The sequence below is a fragment of the Xenopus laevis genome, chromosome 7S, assembly GCF_017654675.1.
Source record: "Xenopus laevis strain J_2021 chromosome 7S, Xenopus_laevis_v10.1, whole genome shotgun sequence".
Lineage (NCBI taxonomy): Eukaryota > Metazoa > Chordata > Amphibia > Anura > Pipidae > Xenopus > Xenopus laevis.
Genome location: NC_054384.1, coordinates 3,259,463 through 3,279,925, shown reverse-complemented (window position 1 = coordinate 3,279,925; position 20,463 = coordinate 3,259,463). Strand labels below are relative to the sequence as shown.

Sequence of the window (20,463 nt, the reverse complement as noted above, 5' to 3'; positions counted from 1 at the left end):
CCTGTACTAAGCACAATTCAGCAGGAACAGTCCCTAAGTTTGCTCATAGTCTGTACAGAGAGATCCCATAAAATTATGGCAGCATAGGTATTCCCTGTACTAAGCACAATTCAGCAGGAACAGTCCCTAAGTTTGCTCATAGTCTGTACAGAGAGATCCCATAAAATTATGGCAGCATAGGTATTCCCTGTACTAAGCACAATTCAGCAGGAACAGTCCCTAAGTTTGCTCATAGTCTGTACAGAGAGATCCCATAAAATTATGGCAGCATAGGTATTCCCTGTACTAAGCACAATTCAGCAGGAACAGTCCCCTAAGTTTGCTCATAGTCTGTACAGAGAGATCCCATAAAACTATGGCAGCATAGGTATTCCCTGTACTAAGCACAATTCAGCAGGAACAGTCCCCTAAGTTTGCTCATAGTCTGTACAGAGAGATCCCATAAAACTATGGCAGAATAGGTATTCCCTGTACTAAGCACAATTCAGCAGGAACAGCCCCTAAGTTTGCTCATAGTCTGTACAGAGAGATCCCATAAAACTATGGCAGCATAGGTATTCCCTGTACTAAGCACAATTCAGCAGGAACAGTCCCCTAAGTTTGCTCATAGTCTGTACAGAGAGATTCAAAATAACTGCTGGGAATCAGCAAAACCTAAATTGAATTTTCGATTTGGTGAATCAAAATCAGGAAATACCTTTTTCATAAGAAAACAATATTTTCAGCTTTTTTATAGAAAAAGATCAACACTTTACACAGTGGATGCTTTTCATTATTTGCACATTACTTCTTTTTGCCTCTAACCAATGCAGATAATTACTCACAGATCATTAGTATTGGGAAAGTATTACATATCAAAGGATATACTCAGCAGAACCTCAATGAACTTAATCATTTTGATGGGCATTTGGGGCTGTGGAGAATGACGGGGCTTCATGTCAACGAGCCCAATCTCGTGTGACTATGGGAAATCTTTAAACATCTAAATAAGCCTTTGAACACTCATTTCAACCCAAACAACTAATCAATGGTCAAACTGTGTCCAGCGGTGAGGACAGATCAGATAGAAGCCATTAGTCACAAGGCAAACAAGACTGGCTGGAGGAGAAGACACCTGCGACTTCACAACATTCACTCAACTCCTGAGAGGAGGGCCATGTCCCAAGGGCAACTATAATGAGCGGCTCGGAAAGCTGATCAGTTCTAATGTGAGAGGCTCGTTCCCTACCCCCCATACACAGGACAACTGAGTCCTGCACGTGCTGGGGATGACAAATGTTCTTTGATGGATATCCATTTCCCCATTGTACATGTGGCCCTCAGCTACAGACATATTAGCAGTAATTGACTAATAAATGGGCAGCCTCGGGCCCCTATGCCAATGACGGCTGGACTATCCAGCTGTTGCTCTACTGCAATTTCCTGTAAATGCCCAAAACCATAATACTGTAGTCAGGTCAAAAGTTTTTTTTAAAGGGAATCCATAACTTACCGCAATGCTCATTTAGCCGCAAGGACGGGTCCCTGAGTGAGCCAAATGGAGAAGTGCATATTGGACACCTCTCAGCTTTACATTACTAGATGTTATTTGCTCTTTTATACAGGCAGGTCCACCACCATGTACCTTAGAGAACCTGGAAACATCTAGATCTAGGCTATCGACTCAAATATAATGAGTATATTCTCTGTTTATTTTCCTTGATGTCTTTATATTGGTGAGTCTCATTTTTATGGTGTTATATCTCCCTTACTTTATGGGAGTACTTGTATTGTTAGAAGAAACTTCCATCTAATTCATTAAGAGAAGACCAATAAAAAGGTTCTTCATATTCCCCAAGGGAGTTCTAAATTAAACCAAGATCACCATGCATGTAGGTCAGCTGTATATTACCTATAAAAAGTACATATGGGATAATATTTCCTGCCTGTTTGGAGCTTTCAGATCTAGAAGGAAGCTGGTGGGCACATGGCTTGTGTGATATCTATCAGGGTTGATCATTAGTTAGATAGGGCCCATTAATTCATTTCTGTCCTGAAAAGTCTTCATAGGCTCCTACCATGTTCCAACTGTTGACCAAGCATGTGGGTAGGCAAATCGGGTTATGGAGGTCTCGAAAACAAAGCAGATCTTCTGATTTAATCATTTCAGATCCTGTAGGGAGGGTTGCAGGCAGTTAATTATAGACCTATGATCCCCAACCAGTGGCTTCTGAGCAACCAACCCAACGCAAGGGCTTATTTTTAAATTACTGCATGAATGCAAGCTTTAGTTGCATAAAAACTACGTGTAGCACCAAACAGAGCCTCCTGTAAGCCTCCAGTCACAACACCAATACAAAGTATTCAATCAGGCAGGCAGCAAGGATCAGAATCAAGGTCAAAGCAGGAGTCAGGAATCCAGAAAACAGTAGAACAGGAATTTACTGTATTTAGGGAACCCAGGAACACAGGACAGGAATTCCTATTATCGGGCATTGAACCCGTGCCCTAGAAGTGCTTAAATCTTCAAATTGAATAGGTTTCATTAAAACAACTTTGAATTAATTTAGGATTCAATTTGTCCTACCAAATTCATAAGGCGCTTATGGATAGCTGTTATCTGTAAATTAGACGTTCACATTATCTTTTTATGTCAGGTAATCAGGTAGCTTATTTATATATTAAAGATATGGGATCTACTATCCAGAATGCTCAGGAGCCTGGATTTTGCAGATAAGGGGTCTTTCTGTAAATTGAATCATCATACTTTGTCTACTAAAATATAATTTCAACATTAAATAAACCCAATAGGATTGTTTTGCCCTAATAGGGATTCCTTATATCTTAGTTGGGATCAAGTACAAGCTACAGCTTTATTATTTCAGAGTAAAAGGAAATAATTGTTTAAAATTCGAATTATGTGATTAAAATAAGGTCTATGGGAGATGGCCTTCCCATTATTAGGATTCTTCTGGATCACAGGTTCCATCTGTTCAATAAAATGCATGTTCCTCTATTTGGTGAAACCCTCATGCAGTCTGGAGTAAATGAAAACCAATTACAGTACATGAGCAGGAAGATGAGTAATTTTGTTACTGTACATGCTACAGACATTAACACCCCAATGGACTGCAAAATTCTTCTTATAGACACATTAAATTACCAAAGAATTTGGGCGTCCCACCAGCAGCAAGCTGTAAACCCAGGTAATTGAATTACCTTGAAGAAACAAGCAGGAGCAGTGGAGGAACAATTGCCGCGTCTCTGGGCCAACGCTGGAATGATGGACTCCATTAATGTATTTAATTTATTTGAAAAAAAAAAAAAATCACATTACTCAATCCAAACAATATGTTTGTTGGTCTGCAAAAGATCAGGCTGGGGTTGTCCTCAAAGATCTTATAGCAATGTTGTCCATCATTCCCTTTGCCGTGGGCCTACAATACAATATACTCCTAGGGCCCTCCAGAGAACCTGGCATCAAGTACTCACTCTCAAAACAACTAGAAACAGATACTGCTAATCAATTTCATATAGACCTATGAAAAAATGGTGAAAGTTTCCCTTGTTTGAGGCCTACTAGGCCAGAGACCTACTGGGAGATCCTCTGGTACTGGACACTGTGTAACCAGATGTTCAGATGAAGCTTCAAAGTAAAGATGGACATGGTGAGGCAAGATGGTGTCATTAACAAAGCCCTAAAGTTGACCAACCTGTGGCTGTTTTGTTGCTGATGTGCAACTCCTAGCATCTACCAACAAGCCGAAGGCCTTACAAAAATTGAAACTTCAAAAAATCTGACCCAGGCCTCACCATCACTAAAGAAACCCCTGGCTGCACAGGCCCACTGGCCCCCAGTTGGTGATGCTTGTTAAAGTAAGAATAATAAACTAGTATAAATGCTACAAAGGGACAGCAACCTTACTCCAGCAATTGGCCATTCCATATATCTGTTGTTTCCCCCGAAATGCTGGAAGTTTGAGTTGTTTTTACAAGTCATTTTTGTTTTCCCTTTTTTAAAAGTATTTCGACAAACAGGTTGTTCATCACCCTATGCCAGCAGAGACAAAAGGTTATAGGTTCTTTTTCATAACACCCAAACAAACACATGGTAAAGGGTCGAAGGGTCAAGGAGGCCAAACTCACAGCCAGATGAGGCCTTTGGCACTTCACCCAATTAGGTCATTCACCAGAAAACTGGGCCGCGCATGGCTACAGGTGGCCAACACTTGAGACATCTTGAAACAACTATGATTGCACTAGATGGGTGCTCTTTTCTGACAGATGCGATAATTAAATGCAAAGAGACCTCAATCTTCCCAGGAGGAGAGGGTATTCAGGGCTGCTTGCAAGGTTATGTGAATGTCATTATTAAGGTAAGAGTTTGGTACAGCCATGGAGCAGAATGCAGCTCACATGAGCTCTATAAGAGCACAAACACATGTATGGGGGATGGGTTTGAGGCAAGGTGGAGAGGGCACTTGCCATCGGCTGATAGAATTACTGCGGCCACTTGAAAGGAAAGCACAAATCTACATATCATTGATATAAGTTACTTTTGCATTTACCACTTACGAGGGGAATATTTTCACCAGTGACCCTCCAGTTGAGCAGAAGTACAAGAAGGCTTTCAGGAATTAGTAGTAGAAAAAGTAGTAGGACAAAATGAAGAGCTTGGGTGGGATTAGTGACATCAGGACAAGATGGAGACAGCAGGATACAATAAAGGCAATAGGACACTGTAATGGCAGCAATACTTTATCTCAATGTTGCCCTTTAGATGTTGCTTAAACACAATTCCCCGACATCCAATGGGCAAGTGGAATAATCAAACCCAATATCGCTTTTGAACTACAACTAGTTTATTTAGGACAAAGGTGATCTAATAAAATAATTACATTGGTTGGTTATAAAGCATAGTACTGAAAACTTCAATTTTATTAATGAAGTTTTCCTTCCCAGTGGGAAAAAGTATCCCTCCTGTGGCTTCTGGCCACTCACCTCAAAGGTTGACTTTAACTCCTGGGCCATCGTATCTGCTGCACACTTACAGGTCAAGCTGAAACAAACTCAATGTGTTCCTTGTTCTTTTTATTCTGTGGCTTGTGAAAGCAATACTGAGTATCTTCTAATCACTTGACATACTCCAGATATACATGAGGGAAAGGCATCATGGGAAGAGTTATTATGTGCTATCTACCTGTTGTCTAAGGTGCAACATACCAACTATAGGGACACAGTGTGGAAAGGAACACAAACATATATTTTGCTTTTATGTGCCATGATTCTCCCCATACTTCTACCCAGAATGCCACACCCTCTAGTAGATGGAGGCTATTTAAAAAGTCAGTTCAGTGCAGAAATTGAGACAAATACAAATAATTAAAGGGCATGTAAAGTCTAAAATAGAATATGGCTAGAAATGCTGTATTTTATATACTTAACATAAACATGAACTTACTGCACCACAAGCCTAATCAACCAAATAATTTATGCTTTCAAAGTTGGCCACAGGGGGTCACCATCTTGTAACTTTGTTATACATCTTTGCAAGACTAAGACTGCGCACATGCTCAGTGTGGTCTGGGCTGCTTAGGGATCGTCATAAACAAAGCTGCTTGAGTTCTGCATGGCTGGGAAGTCAGGCGGGGGCTCCCCCTGCTGTACATAAGTATGATTGTTTCCCTGCAGAGCAGTTAGGGACCGTCTGACAATTCCTATCCACAGCAGTAAATGAAGGGAGAATTTCACGGCATACAGTCAGGTTTCTTATAAAAACGGTACACATTTTTTAATAAAAGTATATTGGAGATTTTATTTTTTTGCCTTTACTTGCCCTTTAAGCAGGTCACAAAGTCAGGAGACAACAGGGACCTTCTTCATCATTCCATAGAGTATTTTAGAAGGAACGTATTAATAGTATAATAGTGATATCTCCTGTATGTACATGACTGTAGTGTCTGTTGTTTGGAATGAGCATATTAGCAAATAAAATATTCTAAAGTACTAAAGGAATTGAGTGGCTTCGGAGAGCCGTCATATCTCGATTTCTAAAAATAATCGTAGAGTCGGCTTTGCCCCCTGCTCCTCTCACTTTACACACAATGCTCTGCAGGGATCCGTCGCTCTGCACTCCCAAAGCTGGAGCCGCAGTCCCCGCTCCACATTATTTAATAGGAGGATTTAAGAGGCGACCTCATTTCCCAGGCACAAAAGGTTGATTGAGTATTTAGCGACGCTAATTCGCTGCACAGAAATTAAAATAAATGTCAGCACAGTGGAGGATTTCAGAGGAGGGGGATGAAACAGAAGGAATTGTGAGTCTCTGTGTAGCACAACAATGTCTGAACACAACAACTCCTCTGGGTTACGCGGGCCAGTAAACAGGTAGCCGGGGCTTATCAGGTCATTTTATATCACAGACTGAGGGCAGGTACATTACTTACCCCTGAAACACCAGAACAATAACACTGCTGCTACACAGTTTTATTGGGGAGTGAGTAGAGAACAGTATTAGCTACGGTACCGTACAGCCATGGGGGCAGCCATTCATGCACAGGATACACAGTAGATAACAGATAAGTACTACTATAGTTTATATAAACAAGCTGCTGTGTAGCCATGGGGGCAGCCATTCAAGCACAGGATACACAGTAGATAACAGATAAGTACTACTATAGTTTATATAAACAAGCTGCTGTGTAGCCATGGGGGCAGCCATTCAAGCACAGGATACACAGTAGATAACAGATAAGTACTACTATAGTTTATATAAACAAGCTGCTGTGTAGCCATGGGGGCAGCCATTCAAGCACAGATACACAGTAGATAACAGATAAGTACTACTATAGTTTATATAAACAAGCTGCTGTGTAGCCATGGGGGCAGCCATTCAAGCACAGGATACACAGTAGATAACAGATAAGTACTACTATAGTTTATATAAACAAGCTGCTGTGTAGCCATGGGGGCAGCCATTCAAGCACAGAATACACAGTAGATAACAGATAAGTACTACTATAGTTTATATAAACAAGCTGCTGTGTAGCCATGGGGCAGCCATTCAAGCACAGGATACACAGTAGATAATAGATAAGTACTACTATAGTTTATATAAACAAACTGCTGTGTAGCCATGGGGGCAGCCATTCAAGCACAGGATACACAGTAGATAACAGATAAGTACTACTATAGATTATATAAACAAGCTGCTGTGTAGCCATGGGGGCAGCCATTCAAGCACAGGATACACAGTAGATAACAGATAAGTACTACTATAGTTTATATAAACAAGCTGCTGTGTAGCCATGGGGGCAGCCATTCAAGCACAGGATACACAGTAGATAACAGATAAGTACTACTATAGTTTATATAAACAAGCTGCTGTGTAGCCATGGGGGCAGCCATTCAAGCACAGGATACACAGTAGATAACAGATAAGTACTACTATAGTTTATATAAACAAGCTGCTGTGTAGCCATGGGGCAGCCATTCAAGCACAGGATACACAGTAGATAATAGATAAGTACTACTATAGTTTATATAAACAAACTGCTGTGTAGCCATGGGGGCAGCCATTCAAGCACAGGATACACAGTAGATAACAGATAAGTACTACTATAGATTATATAAACAAGCTGCTGTGTAGCCATGGGGGCAGCCATTCAAGCACAGGATACACAGTAGATAACAGATAAGTACTAATATAGTTTATATAAACAAGCTGCTGTGTAGCCATGGGGGCAGCCATTCAAGCACAGGATACACAGTAGATAACAGATAAATTCTGAGGGATCCCATTGTATATGTAATCTGCTGTGTATGCTGTGCATTTTTTCCGTTTTCAGCTGTGAATGGCTGCCCCCAATTTGGGTCCTTTAGACCAATTTGGTAGCTTCTTTGCTCATGTCCCTCTGAGGACTGCATTTTCTAGTCTATTCCCGTCTTTTATAATCAGATCGTTTGGCCCCCGGGCTGAATGATCAGATTAGACCGATATCGTCCGGGAAAGATCCCCTCATTTGACAACCTCTCCAAACAAACAGATCTAATATAGTATGGCCAACATTAGATTGTAAACTCCTCTTGCATTGTGACTGAAGTGTATAATCCCAAGGACATGCTATAACTATATTAATAAAGTATAATAATATTAATAGATGTCAGTGGCACACAAGATTTAGAACTGCTTCTGCAACTGTCAGCACAAGGAGAGCAGTTTGATATATTACATAGGGGTCTGCAATCTGTCCAACCAACTGCAGTTAACACTAAAGCCAGGGTCGGACTGGGTCGGTAAAACCTGGTGGGCGCAGGCGATTCATGAGTCCCGTTGACCCACAAATCGCCTACTGACCTGCAGTGCTCATTTCCAGTTCCTGGTTTTAAGGACCCAAAGATGTTCCCAATCCCTATCAGAAAATCCAGTTGGTGACTCTGTATCTTGCCAGTTGCGACCACTTGAGACTACGCAAAGCAGCACTGCCTGGTCTGTCTTCAGCCTCCTAGTTCCTGCCTGTCAGCTGGTTGCCTTGTGCAAAGGCTGAAAGTGACTATCAATCAGCACAAGCCTGGCTTTGTCCTTCATCTTTGCACAAGCCCGTGGGTGGCCCTCTCACAAGTGCCTAGAGGTACAATCCCACTCACCAGCCCAAACATTTTTCACCAAGTGACTATTTTTCTTGCAGCTCAGACACATTTCCACATGATCAACGGCTGTTCTGGTTAGGATTTGGGGTAATTACATTACCGAGAACACGGTTACCTTGCTCTCCTCCAAATGCTAATTGCCAAGAGCTCATTTATTAGCAGGGAAAAGAAACAGCTTGGATCTCACAGCAATATTTATAAAGTGGGAAAAAGGCAAGGGCTGTTGACTCACAAATTGTCTCTTCATTTTGTTTGTTTTCTGCATCCGAAATAAATTCACTGCTGTTGTGAAAATTAAGAGATCTCAGAGAGAAAATAGTAGCGCTCAAACATTGCCCCTGATCCATATTACACCCTAATAGGGCACCTAATAAATAGTAGCCCTCACACATGCCTCCTGATCCATAGGATACCCAATAAATAGTAGCCCTCACACATGGCCCCTGATCCATAATACACCCTAATAGGGCACCCAATAAATAGTAGTGCTCGTTCATGACCTTTGATCCATAGTACACCCTAATAGGACACCCAATAAATAGTAGCCCTCACACATGGCTCTTGATCCATAATACACCCTAATAGGGCACCCAATAAATAGTAGTGCTTGTTCATGACCTTTGATCCATACTACACCCTAATAGGGCACCCAATAAATGGTAGCCCTCACACATGGCTCCTGATCCATAGGATACCCAATAAATAGTAGCCCTCACACATGGCCCCTGATCCATAGTACACCCTAATAGGGCACCCAATAAATAGTAGCGCTCCTTCATGGCCCCTGATCCATAGGACACCCTAACAGGGCACCCAATCAATAGTAGCCCTCACACATGGCCCCTGATCTATAGGACATTCTATAAATAGTAGCACATTACCCAATTGGGTAAGTAAAGCCAAGTGGAAGGGCTTCTCTGAAAATGACATTTTCTGGCCACAGGGGTCCCTATTGCCCTATTCTAGTTCGGACTCTATCCTGGAGGACAAGACCTTAGCATGACTGGACAGCAGGAAGCAATGATGTCACTTCCTGTGTACATAGGGTTGCCATCTGGCCGGTATTTTACCAGCCTGGCCGGTAAAAATGATGCTTGATGCCAATGTTATTAACAGGAAAAAACGGCAAGAATATAAGAAGGTCGGTATTTTTTTCCAGAAAAGGTGGCAACCCTATGTGTACATGGTTATTGGTCAGGATAGGGCTCCAACCTAGTGCAGAAAATATATATCACTTAGGAACACCCCATTAGTTCCAACTTACAGTATCCTAATGGCAACCTTTAGCTTGGGTTTTGGGAGAAAGATGAATTTGCAATGAGCCTCCAGCATCACAGGGGCCCTGGTGCAACACATACATAATAGGTTACATGTGATTGATATTCTCAGTATAAAAAGAAGGACTATATTGGCTGTAGGTGCAGAGACCTGAAGGCTGAAAGACTGGATCAGACTGATTTGTCCCCCAAATTAGAAAACGTGTCAGTTTGGTGCCCTGGTCAAATGAGCCAATGGTGTTTACAGCCTGTTCAACCCAACCCCACAGGTGCCTGTCTGAGAAGCATTGGACTGTACTGGGGGGAATTGTTGGTGCATTTGTTACTAGGCCTTGTGTAAATAAACATTCTGATTGTTTGTCAATACAAATAGGCACAAAGGCTGACAGGGGCTCGGGGCACTCACATCCATCCAAACATTCAGTATTGGGACCAAATTTGAGTCAAATTCTTGGCCACTGCACTTAGAGGCACATTTGTTTTAAACAATGACAGTGGCTCTTTAAGAAGAGGAGATTGGGCAAGAAAACAGCGAATTCTAGGAACAAATGAATTTTCAGCCACTTCTCATACATTAATTAAATCCAATGAATCAAATTCCTTAAAAAGGGAAATGAGATTTGTCACTGATTGGACGCCCGACCATTGTGTAGAGTTACGAGTTAAGCTCCCCATAGACACAAAATTCCAGAGCAGACCACTTGCTTGTCACATGAAAACCTTGATCAATGTAAATACACAGGGCATCGCTCATATCAATTCAATTCTGACATTCTTGCCGGGGATGACCACTTTGATTTCACCAAAATCAGAGCATTTGTTTTTAGATGGGGTCAGTGACCCCCATTTGAAAGCTGGAAAGAGTCAGAAGAAAGCAAATAATTCAAGAACTATGAAAAAGAAACAATGAAGGCCAATTGAAAAGTTGCTTAGAATTAGCCATTCTGTAACCTACACGTTAACTTAAAGGTGAACCGCCACTTTAAAAGGACTCTATGACGAATGGCACTGATATATTTTATTATATTATTTTTTTGGATAACGGGTTCCCAGGATGACAGATCTCATGCTTTAGTAAATCATCACATGACATTGGGATTATTTGATTGAGTGATAAAGACTGTTAAATAACTGATGCAAAGACATAAAATCCCTTGTGAACTGTAACAATCAGCAGATCTGGAGGGTTGGGCAACTCCAAAAAATGTGTTTTCTAGGGGGTAGACTTTTACCTTGTTTCAACCCCCACTTTCCCAATCTCCAGGGTCCTGTTTGGTGATTTCACCGTGAACTTTAAGGGAACTGTATTTGGCAGCGAGTTCTGCTGGGCCGGAGCCAACTCACAATAGCGACTGGATCCAACTTCAAAGCAGCACCAATCAGTTTCGCATTTTACAACTACATTGATTTATACACGTTGTTTTCTAACATCCATTTCATTCAACATGTTTTTATTTGAAATTAGATTGTATATAAGTCAATGGGAGAGGTCCCTATACTATTTGGATCTGCGCTAGAATTAGCCCGAAAATCCAACTATTTCGGGCAAAAATCTGAAAAATTCTTGCTTTTTCAGGAAAAAGCCAGGAAAAATCTTATGATTTGGTTTTTCAAATGATTTTATCGAGTTTCCCCAATCTGATTAAATTGTGCTTTTTTTAAATAATAAATATGGTTGAATCGTGGATTCTAGTTTGGTCAAACTTTTTTATTTTAAAAATTCAGAAAAATGTATCCTCCCAAATGTATGAAGATCCAAATAATGTAAAGATCCGTTATTGAGCAGACAATCCATACCTCCCAACTGTCCCGTTTTTAGAGGGACAGTCTCTCTTTTGTACTGGAAAGTCCGGTTTTTCTCTGCACTGAACAGCCAGAAAATGAAACAATGTTTCTAACTTAATTGGCTTTTGGCAGAGAGCCCAGAATAGCCACAACAGAAGATAAGATACTTTGGTAACAATTTTGAGATAAGCAAATAAGTAATTGTAACAATATAAGATAACAGGTCCCTTGGGAAAAGTTAGACTCACAGCTTAAAGGGCAATTGACCTTCATTAGCAAAACTGTAATAATTGAAAAAAAAAATCAAACTTTTATAACCTGACAAATTTTGCAAAACGAACATGGTAATTAGGGGGTGTGGCCACAAAATGGGCGTGGGTCAAAGAATTGCCGCACTACAGACTGTAACTGTTTTGTCTGTCTTTTTATTTCCTAAATGTTGGGAGATATGGACAATCCCAGGTCCCACACATTTTGGATAAGAGATCCCAGACCTGTACTAGTATAGATCTGTTATCTGGCAGCAGCAACAAGTCTCTGATCTGTTCAGCTTCTTATTTGCATCGGCAAAGGGGACTCTCTAATCTCATCGACAGCAGTTTTGGTCAATAGACAAAATCATTGTAAAATAAATGCAGTTTTGGGGGTTTTCAGCCAGCGGAGTCGAATGAAAAACCATGAAGACAAGACTTGACTTTCTGCAGAAAGAAACAATGGAACTTGCATAATAACAGAGATAGAATAGACAGGTGACCCAGGCCGGCCAATAGGATCTGCAGTAAAGCTGCAATTTGTAGTTGTACATCATTGAGATGCATTAGGAATATCCAGGCCAAACAATGTTCTACTGTATATGGAGGGTAAATAGCAGAACTATCATATTGATTATTAGGACTCACAATACCCCCTGCTGGCGCATTGCAGTACTACATGGGTCCCACCTGACCCCCTAACCAAACCTTCACTACTATATGAGCCCTGAGCACTAACACCAACAGCAGGGGACAGACACACCCAGGTCCTTCCCAGCCTTCTGGCCTAAATATACAAGTAGTTCAATCACATCCAGTGCAGATCAAACACTCTTTCATTTCAACCCCCAGAACTTCAAGCGGGGGCTTCAGTTGACACTTTGTTTAATAACGTTAAATACCCAAATATGTAACCCCTTCCAACCCGCTCCAGGTCGTAAGTGATGGATTTTCATCACTGGAATTTATGTGGGTATCAGCCCAAGTAATTTATGTTTTTTAATTTCAGGCATCTGCTTTCAATCTGGATAAGTAACCTCTTAATTGCTGGAGAGCGGGGCCAAGTGATATTCTGCAAACTCAATTCAAAACGCTTTAGATACAGAAGGGTTAATATCCCCCCTGCTCCTACCCCAGTCTCCCTGGTGTATTTTATACAAGTCTTTTACCTTGATCCCATACGTGCTTGTTACTTTGTGCTTCCCTCAGCTTTCAATTACTAATCAAAACCACAATTTGTGTGAGAATATATTTAGGGACCGTCTCCATAAATAACATCTGTGCATTGCGCTTTACCAACAAAAAGAAGAAAAGAAGGATTTGTAGAACAAACTGAGCTTTCTAGAAGCTCATCTGTAGTATTCTGTGTCTCAAACTAATAACCTGTAGTTACCAATGTGGTTTATGGGGTTTCCTAGGCCTGGCAAAGGCAGTCGTTAAAGGCAGTAAAAGTGCAGCAATACACAACATACTAATTACACATACCATAGTAACAGTGGATAATAGTCTCTGGGAAGGGAGTGTGACTGTGGGATAGCAGGTATAGTAGGGAGAGATGTGTCTATAGTAACAGTGGATAATAGTCTCTGGGAAGGGAGTGTGACTGTGGGATAGCAGGTATAGTAGGGAGAGATGGTGCCTATAGTAACAGTGGATAATAGTCTCTGGGAAGGGAGTGTGACTGTGGGATAGCAGGTATAGTAGGGAGAGATGGTGCCTATAGTAACAGTGGGATAATAGTCTCTGGGAAGGGAGTGTGACTGTGGGATAGCAGGTATAGTAGGGAGAGATGGTGCCTATAGTAACAGTGGGATAATAGTCTCTGGGAAGGGAGTGTGACTGTGGGATAGCAGGTATAGTAGGGAGAGATGGTGCCTATAGTAACAGTGGATAATAGTCTCTGGGAAGGGAGTATGACTGTGGGATAGCAGGTATAGTAGGGAGAGATGGTGTCTATAGTAACAGTGGATAATAGTCTCTGGGAAGGGAGTGTGACTGTGGGATAGCAGGTATAGTAGGGAGAGATGGTGCCTATAGTAACAGTGGGATAATAGTCTCTGGGAAGGGAGTGTGACTGTGGGATAGCAGGTATAGTAGGGAGAGATGGTGTCTATAGTAACAGTGGATAATAGTCTCTGGGAAGGGAGTGTAACTGTGGGATAGCAGGTATAGTAGGGAGAGATGTGTCTATAGTAACAGTGGATAATAGTCTCTGGGAAGGGAGTGTGACTGTGGGATAGCAGGTATAGTAGGGAGAGATGGTGTCTATAGTAACAGTGGATAATAGTCTCTGGGAAGGGAGTGTGACTGTGAAATTGTTTTGCTGCAGGAAAATATATTAGTTTGAGGGCTATAACTAAATATTTAGATCTAGTGAGTGATGTGCAACACTTCTAAACATTCAAGTTTATATCTATAACAATTCCCTTTTACCATTAAATGTGTATTCCAGCCAAATCTGCCCGACTAAATCAGGAATGTAAACTAAACATGGTGTAAAATTCAGGTCTTGTAAAGAAACAACACAGGTCTGACATGTTTTGTGCCCCAGGATCCAGTAAACATGTCAGATGGAATTACATATATAATATATTACAATATTATGCAGAGCTTTTATTCATCATTCATATCAACCTCCTACCCCAGATGTGCTCCCCGTCTTACCCTTATACCCACACTAGGGGCATTCTCATCGGAAGACCCTACTGGGATGTGTTTAGACTTTAAAAAAGGAAAAGGGATTATACAGAGGAAACATTTGGGAGCAGTGGCTGTGGAATTCCCATCACTTATTGTTTGACAATGAACTTACAGCACTTCAGGTTGGCTTTCTATGTTGCCTCAGTACAAGTTCTACTAAGGGGGTTATTTATTAAAGGGGAACTATCACAACAATTTAAATTTAATATAAGTTTCAACATGCTGAAATAAGAAACTTGCTTAATACAATCAATTAAATATTCTGCATCAATTCTGAAATAATCAAGTTTATCTTCACTATCCCTCTCTCAGCATCTGTTTCTCTTCATTCTCTCTTCATGCAGCAGTTGGGTGTCAGATATTCACTGACAGTTACATCCAATATATCTTATAGGGGGGCTCCTTTTGCCTAGAAGATGTATTAGAGTTCACTCTATTAAACTTACCAGACATCATGTCTCTCTACATGCAGGATTTGTGCAAAAGGCAGTTATTTTGTTAGATTTTGTTTGTACTGGAATCAGTTATTTGAGTGAGCTCTAATTCATCTGCTAGGAAAGGAGCCCCCCTATAAGATATATTGGATGTAACTGTCAGTGACTATCTGACACCCAACTGCTGGGTCCCCCAGTCCCGCCCTGGTGACCAGCTCCATGTTGTAGCTCCACCCTTCCCAACTATAGTCAGGTGATCCTGGTGGCCAATAAAAGGGCAGCCAAGTTTGGGAGTTTTACTTTGAAAGCAGCAAGTAAGTTGCAGGTAAAACTTAGTCCCTGTGTAAAATGTATAATGAAGCAATAGAATTCTTAATGAATCAGATGAAAATTCAGTGTAGGACTGGCCAGATATGGGATGAGTTTATTATTAAATATATGGACAAACAATCCCTGTTTTGTTTAAAGGGTAAGGCATTTTTCAGTAGCTTAAGGGCAGAGACAGACGGTGCTATTTCTGGAGATTAGTCACCCAGCAACAAATCGCTTCTTCTTCGGGCGACTAATCTCCCTGAACTGCCTTTCCGCCGGCTACAATGTAAATCGCTGGCTGGATGGCACTCAGAATGCTTCATCTTCCGAAGTCGTCCAAAGTTGCTTTAAGAGGAAACTTCAGGCGGCTTCGGAAAGCTGAAATGATGCGAGTGCCACCCCGCCGGCGATTTGCATTCTAGCCAGTGGGAAGGCGCCCGAAGAAGAATCGATTTGTCGCTGGGCGACTAATCTCCTAAAATAGCACCATGTGTTTGGGGTTGCCACCCGGCCGGTATTTTACCTAGCCTAGCCGGTAAAACACCTGCCAGGGCTGGGGCCGGTATTAGAAATTTACCGGCAATGTAGCTGCGGGTAATTAGTAATACCCTTTACAAAAACCCTTGCCCTCCAGTAAAAACTCACATTTCCTTTGGCTTCTGCCATGTGGCCCCGGCCCTTTTGCGGCGCTACCCTGTGGCTCCGCCCCCTTTTACGGCGCTGTCCGTCAGCTCCGCCCCTTTCGCATCACGGCCCGCCCCTTTATTATCCGCCCCACCACTGGCCGGTATTTTTTGTTTTGTAAGATGTTAACCCTCCGTGTGTCTTTGCCCTAAAGCACAAAATGTCTCAATGTCCTAAATACATTGATTAATGCATACCTCCCAACTGTCCCTTTTTCGGAGGGACAGTCCCTCGTTTGACAGCTCAACCCGCAGTCCCTCATTTGTACTGGAAAGTCCCTCTTTTCTCTACAATGAACAGCCAGAAAAAGAAACAAAGTTTCTAACTTAATTGGCTTTTGGCAGAGAGGCCAGAACAGGTAACAGGTGCAAATAAGATACTTTGTAACAATTTTGAGACAAAAAAAAAACAGTTTAGATAAGGAGAAATACTTTCAAACTTTCATAACCTGCCAAATTTTGTAAAACTTACATGGTAATTAGGGGGTTTGGCCACAAAAATGGGTGTGGTTAAAAAAATTTGCCCCGCTACATGCGAAAAAATTTTTTGTCCCTCTTTTTACTTCCAAAATGTTGGGAGGTGTGTTAATGATTGTTTGTATTTGTCTGTATTGGAGCTTTGAGCACAAAAGCTTTGTTCAGCAAACGTCCCAGCACAAAACAGGTTAATGACTTTGCATCTGTATATACTGTATGGTATATAATTATAACCAAATTTAACACCTCGATAGACTTTAAAAGGCCTTTAACAGCTGCACGCGGTGTTATAAAGGTTTCTCCCAGGGCGCAGGGGTTTTATTGTGAGCTCTTCGGTTCCCATATAGCAATGTTTTCAATGGCTGAGATCTCCCCTCTCCCCAAATCACACAAGTCTTAACTTGCCCTCAAACTGTCAGTTTACTCCTCACAGACAACTCCCGGGGGGGCTCCAGCGCGTTCCTGCCCTACAAGGTGCAATTTGCTCTCACAGGGGCGGGATAATATCACATGCACAGCTGCTCCACACTCATCCCTATAATATACGAGCCTCACATTACCCACAAAGCCTTTTTCAACATCTGCCGGGTGAAATATTGGGGGGGGGGTTAAATTTCGCTTTAACCCTCGAGTGGTGAAAAACAAAAACCTGGTTCCATGAGCAGGAATGAGTCTTTAGAGAGGAATCAGGTAGGGATGCACCGAATCCACTATTTTGGATTTGGCGAACCCCCGAATCCTTCGCAAAATACCAAACCCAATCCGAATTTGCATATGTAAATTAGGGGTGGGAAGGGGAAAACATTTTTTACTTCCTTGTTTTGTGACAAAAACTCACACGATTTCCCTCCCCGCCCCTAAATGCAAATTAGGATTCAGTTCGGCTGGGCAGAAAGATTTGGCTGAATCCGAATCCTGCTGAAAAAAGCAGATTTCTGCCCAAATCACGAACCGAATCCTGGATTTGGTGCATCCCTAGAATCAGGGCTATAGAGGTGAGACATTGTATGGTGGAAGCCAGTCTGTATATCATGTAACAGAGTGAGGGAATAACTACATTATAGAGTCATTATCTGCTATAAATATTCAGCTCAACTCTTAGAGGCACATTTATTAATGGTGTTGTTCCCCTTCCAAAAACCTTTTTTCAATTCAGTTGTTTTTTTTAGATTGTTCTCCAGAAATAAAGACTTACTTTCCATTATTTATTTTTTACTGGGGATGCACCGAATCCAGGAGTCGGCCTTTTTCAGCAGGTTTCAGATTCAGCCGAATCCTTCTGCCCAGCTCAACCGAATCCTAATTTTGCATATGCAAATTATGGCAGGGAGGGAAATCACGTTTTTGTCACAAAACGAGGAATTAAAAAAAATTTCATTCATTATTTTGGTTCATTATTTGACAGAATCTTTCATGAAGGATTAGGGGTTCAGCCGAATCCAAAATAGTGGGTTCGGAGCTTCCCTATTTTTTACTATTTTTCCAAAATCTAAGTTTAAAGTTAAATGTTCATGTCTCTGCTGTTTGAGTCTGGCGGCTCAGTAATTCAGGTGCAGATTCTAAATTCGGATACACCGAATCCAGGAATCCTTCTGCCCGGCAGAACCGAATCCTAATTTGCATATGCAAATTAGGTGCCGATAGGGAAATCACGTTTTTGTCACAAAACGAGGAAGTTAAAAATGTTTTTCCTTCCCAACCCTAATTTGCATATGCAAATTAGGATTTGGTTCAGGATTTGGCCGAATCTTTCGTATAGGATTCGGGGGTTCGGCCGAATCCAAAATAGTGGGTTCAGTGCATCCCCTGTTTCTAAACAGTCACAATTTTACAACATTTAGTTCATTTCTCATCTCTGGAGTATTAGTAACTAAATTTATTAAAATCTAACAGCTGCCTGTAATGAAACCCAGAGATTCTGCTCAGCAGGGACAAAGAGAAGAAATGGATCAACTAAATGTATCAATTTAGAACAGTTTACAGGGTCGGCGACCCCTCCTCCCAGAGCTGCTTCAGAAGGTGAAAAATGACACTTGACACTTCAATATTAGAAAAACGGTCGCACATAGAAAATAGAAAGTCGTTGGAAAAAGTCATTATTTCTGGTGATCTATCTGAAAACAACTAGTTGTTTGAAGGTGAACCACCCCTTTAAGGTTCGAATGGTAAATTCGAATTTGAACTCATATTTTCCAATTCTTTTGTGTCAAAACTCATAAATTCGAATTTAAAAGCACCAACTCGAATGACAATTCGAATGCGAGATTTATCACACCTCGACCCTGGAAGCAGTTCTAATTCGCATATTTGCCACCTAAAACCTGCAAAACAGTCGCTTGTACTTGATCCCAACTAAGATATAATTAATCCTTATTGGAAGCAAAACCAGCATATTGGCTTTATTTAGGGGCAGATTTATCAAAGGTTGAATTGAAAATTCGAATTAAAAAAAATTAGAATTTAAAGCTAATTTTTGTGTACTTTGAGTAGGGAATAGTTCAAATTCGATTCGATTTTTGAAATTTATCATGTACTGTCTCTTTAAAAATTTGACATCGACTTCCGCTATTACTTCGATTAGTACGATTCGAATTTGAACGAAAACAGACCTATTCGGCCAAAAATGTAATGATTTAATTTCGGTTGGTCTTTTTGAATTAAAATTTCAAGTTTTTTCAAATTCGACATTCGACCGTTTATAAATCTACCCCTAAGAATGAGAAAGACCAACCCAGATTAAGTTGATGTTTTTATTGGTCGATCAGTTTTCAATCGAATAGGTCCGTATTCGTCCGAATTTGAATCATACGAATCGAAGGAATAGTCCACCAATTGACTCCAAATATGTTCTAGGAGGTCCCCCATAGGCTAAAACAGCAATTCGGCAGGTTTTCGATGGCGAATGGCAGAAAGTCGAATTTTTAAAGAGACAGTACATGATAAATTTTGAAATTCGAAGTTTCTAATTTTTTTCCAAATTCAAATTGAATTTGGACTATTCCCTAGTCGAAGTACACAAAAAATAGCTCGGAATTTGAATTTTTTTTCATTCGAAAATAAATCTGTCCACAAAATTAACCTCTTCCTTGATACATAAAAATTGACAATCATTCACCAATAATCACAATGAAACTAATTTTACTGAACAATATATATATATAATACACAAAAGTATTATAAATAAATAAATCCTTAATAAATAAATCATTAATAGTGATGCCTATTATTTCAAATAAATCCTTAATAAATAAATCATTAATAGTGATGCCTATTATTTCAAATAAATCCTTAATAAATAAATCATTAATAGTGATGCCTATTATTTCAAATAAATCCTTAATAAATAAATCATTAATAGTGATGCCTATTATTTCAAATAAATCCTTAATAAATAAATCATTAATAGTGATGCCTATTATTTCTATATTCTTTCATCTTCAGATTTAGCAGTGCAGTGAGTCACCAGCTGGACATTAATAACTAGGGGAAACCTGCTTTTATTTGGAATATCACGTAAAGGAGATTGTAGTAATATTTACACTTGGCAGCTGGATGTGGCAGAGAGAGAGACAGGCTATAAAACTGTTATAGTGAGTTTGTTTTTATATTGCACAACTAGAGGAGCTTTCCAATGGAGAGTAATCCCTTGTCTGACTTGCTCATGTTATAAAGAGTGAGCTTTGAGCATTATTTTATCTGTAAAATAAGTATATGGTTGTCATGTGAAACAAGTACGGGTATGAGATCTGGAAACCCATTATGCAGAAAGCTCCGAATTGCGTAAAGGCCGTCACCCACAGACTCCATTATATCCAAATAATTTAAAAAATGATTTCCTTTTTCCCTGTAGTAATAAAACTACTTTGTACTTATAATGAATCCTTATTGGAAGCAAAACCAGCCTATTGGGTTTATT

The 20,463-nt window shown here is 40.6% G+C and overlaps 1 protein-coding gene across 1 annotated transcript in view; it reads right to left on the bottom strand.

Annotated features, from left to right (window-relative positions):
• The window catches only part of LOC108697320, a 65,097-nt gene that overhangs the window by 37,394 nt on the left and 7,240 nt on the right, over positions 1-20,463 (bottom strand). The gene's annotated exons all lie outside the window — the stretch shown is intronic.